General features: G+C 31.8%; 1 pseudogene; it reads left to right on the top strand.

Moving 5' to 3' along the window:
* The first annotated feature begins 909 nt into the window (after positions 1 to 909).
* LOC143617098 (transcription factor MYB15 pseudogene) lies at positions 910 to 2,000 on the top strand (annotated as a pseudogene).
* Positions 2,001 to 3,799: the final 1,799 nt, after the last annotated feature.

Here is a 3,799-nt window from a genome sequence, read left to right as displayed (position 1 = left end):
CATGAAAGAACTTGTGTTATAAATATAAATATAAAATGTAATTAAAAATAGCATACTTCAGTCTAAACCAAGTTTGACAACTGCTTCGGTTCTGCGTTTGCTTTCGTTAGCCCTTGTCCAAACGACTGTGTGAGTCAAGTATCAAATGGCCGTATGAGTAAAGTAATTAGTAGATGAGTCAGCCCTGATCTCCTTTTACGGCGGTTATTTTTTAGGTTAGACGGCTGTTTATAGGTAGTGTGGGATCAAATTACAGATGATTTTTGTAACTCTACCATCCGATATAAAAACACTCTTTTCTTAGTATTATACTATACAGAAAATTAGGAGATTAGTCATTTGTGAATAGTGGTTTTCTATTACAGGTCCACTTGCCTACCCTTTGGTATTTTTTTATTTTTTGTTAATTTTTAGTGTTTTTACTATTTTTTTATTATAATTTAATTTAGGTATACTTTGTTTTTATTTTATAATTTTGAATATAATATATTTTTTATCGAGTATACCGTTGTTGTGTCTTATTTTTATCTACATTTTGACACATCTTTAGTTCCGAATAGAGCACGCTCTAATATTCAAGTCATCTATGTATAGAATAACAAATCATTCAAGCCTTTTCTAGTTTTGTTTTTTTTTTTCATTTCATTAAAACATTTTTACCTGACTTTGTTATCCTTTTCTAGGATAGCATTTTACGTTTCAGTTTAAATTTTCTTTTTGATGTTTAACGTGCCACGACGCGTGAGTTACTGCGTCACAACGTATATCCACGGTTCAAAGTTTTGACGTATTGTTATAGGGTTTAGCGCACTTGACGTAACGCACGGGTTTTAATACCTGGTTATAGTAGATTAACCGGTCAATTTAAACTATTTTTAACAAAAGTAGATTAGGCATTAAGGTTTTTTAACTTGACCATTCTTTGTGCTTTTTTGGAAACTTCTTGGTAGTGAAATTTTCTTAAAATTAATGACGTTTCATTTGACCAACGTGATTCGCAACGCACATATTTTTGTACTATAAGAATGCTTATATATAGCTGTGCATCCATCAGTTATAGGGACTGATTTAGCTTAACTATTTACTAATTAGTATCTCTGAGAATGAGTAGTGACATGAAGAATGAGTTAAAGAAAGGTTCATGGAGTGCTGAAGAAGATCAAAAGTTGATTTCGTACATTGAAAAATATGGCATCTGGAACTGGTCTCAGATGCCTAGATTTGCTGGTAAATGCTACGTTTGTTCTATGTGTCATTGATCGATCTTCAGTTTCTTATAGTATTCATTTGCGTATAGGTTTGTCTCGAAATGGAAAGAGTTGCCGACTCAGATGGATGATTTATTTGAAGCCTAACGTAAAAAGAGGAAATTTTTCAAAGGAAGAAGAAGAAATTATACTCCACTCCCATGCACTTCTTGGCAATAGGTATGCATGCAAGTAAATTAGCTTGCATGATAATTTCAAAGAATTATTGGCGTGAAGTTAAGTATAAAATTTTGCTCCTTTTCTTATATTTTCATAGGTGGTCTGCAATTGCATCAAAACTTCCTGGAAGGACGGATAATGACGTAAAGAATTATTGGCATACCCATCTCAAGAAACGGGCGATTATACATAACCGGGTGCCTCAACAAACGGCCAAAAATGAAACGAATCCATCACCAGAATGTAAAGCAGATAATGCTGAGGAAACAGGCCAGTTTGATAACCATACGGCTTATGCTTCCGAATCCTGGTTTACATTTGATGATTACAGCCCTTCATCTAGCTGCACAACAACCATCAAGGATCACGACGGTCAGTATACAGGTGAGTATCATGAGGCGGGTTCACCAGGAACCATTGATGATCTTCAGTTATTCTGGGTATCAACTTTGCCCGGTTCAAAACTTGGAGATTCCAAACAATCACCTGAATGCTTTTTCAGACCCCGTTTCTCAAGAATCATACAACATTTTTAATGATGATTACAACACTAATATCCTGCCCCATTCTTAGAGAAATTGTTGGATCTTTAGGGGATTTAGCAATACCACCTTGATTACAAGGTTATTTTGTTAATTTCTTGCGGAAATAGGTAAGCCGTAGAGGGATGCAACTTTGGCTCGTAAAGTTGTTCCCCATGCTGCTTCCATGGACTTCTCACCCTCTCACCTCCGACTAACTTACTTCTACAAGTGATTAACAAAAACACCTAGAGAAAAACAAAAGATGTTATTGCTAAACCACCTAAAGATACTCAAAAGGGTGGTATGTTTTGGCCTTCTTGGTTATCTTAAATTTTCCATCTTGACCAATGTCAATGGCATGGTAAGTCAACTGAATAAAGGCAAGTGAATGAGCTTTAACTTGCGTAGGTTAGGAAATAACAGTAGTTCGCATGTGGAATGTGTAATTGTAATAAACATGTATACATGGGATTCAAAACAAATGTAAATTTTTAGCATCAATTATTCATAATTCTTGTATGTGAAAGAAAATGTGCAAACATAATGACAATAAGTATATATGTGACATGTTGGCAACATTTTTGACAGGAATAAAAAGACATAAATGACGACTGATCAAATTATGACTAGAATGAATTGGGATAATGCGTAAAGTCATGACGTATAACTTAAAGGAATGGAAATGCTATGAAAAACCAATGTAGTTTTTGTTTTCCTTTAAAAATCACTTAACAAATGTTTTTTTTTTTTTTTTTTTTTTTACGTTAAAATTCATGTGCATGTCAATTTAAACATAATCATGAAAAAAAAATTCACAAGTTGAAAGATATTTAATTAGTCATCAACCTGCAAAGCTAGTTCAATTAATTTATTTAATTTAGTAATGTCAGTGTTTTTAAAAAAATTAATTATGTAATTCAATTTAAACAATATTAGTTCTAATTTTTGAATCACATGGTTAAAGTCGAGATCCTGTGATACGAAGAATTTTTATGCAAGATCGATAAATAAAGTTGTAGAATTATAAGATCAATATAAGAATTTTAACAACTATGAGTCACATTATTTGCACCAAACTTTTAATTCAATAGAAAGAAAATATTTTAAAAGTAACTTGCGTCTTATTATTTGTAATTTTAAGATCATCTCTTTCATTTATATGATATTAGTGGTTAGTTGTTTAAGTGTTTTAATTTTTCTTTACTTTTTCACGATTATCTATATAGAGTAAAAGTGATTCTTGATGCCATAAACATTAGTTTTTTGTTTTGGGTTATAGATAAATTATTTGGGATGCTAACCATTATGATTTGTTGGTCGGTAGTTGATGTTCTACTTGTAGAAACACTTATGGGTTGGTCACAGTTTCAAATAGGTTTTGGGCTTTTATTTTTTACTTAGTATTACATGTGTCTTTGTTTTGTTATTAGGTATACCTCATTATTATAATTCCTTTATTTATTTTAAAGGAAGATATATACCTGTATGAATATTTTATATTATAGGTTATAATTATTATTAATAATAGTTATAATAGCATCTTATGTCTATGGCTTGGGTTTTATCGATCCGAATAAATGTCTTCTTAAATACTTTAATATTTTATATATTAATCAACCGAACCCACATTAGTACACCACTGCAAAGCGACGGGTATATAAACAAACCCTACCTACTCGACGTGTTATCCAACCTGCCCGGCACAAAGCGTCGGGTGAACACTAGTTATATTTAAAGTTAAAATGTGAACTTTACTATGCACAAAAAATTGTTAAACAGGATTTATGGGAAGAAAACAAAAGATATGTTGGTTTTTTACTATATTTTTGTAACATTCAATTTTAAAGA

This window comes from Bidens hawaiensis, unplaced genomic scaffold (assembly GCF_021521415.1).
Source record: "Bidens hawaiensis isolate Kalapana, Puna unplaced genomic scaffold, B.hawaiensis_p1.1 tig00002307_1, whole genome shotgun sequence".
Taxonomy (NCBI): Eukaryota; Viridiplantae; Streptophyta; class Magnoliopsida; order Asterales; family Asteraceae; genus Bidens; species Bidens hawaiensis.
Note: the sequence above shows the minus strand (reverse complement) of the source record. Positions and strands in the feature narration are given on the sequence as shown.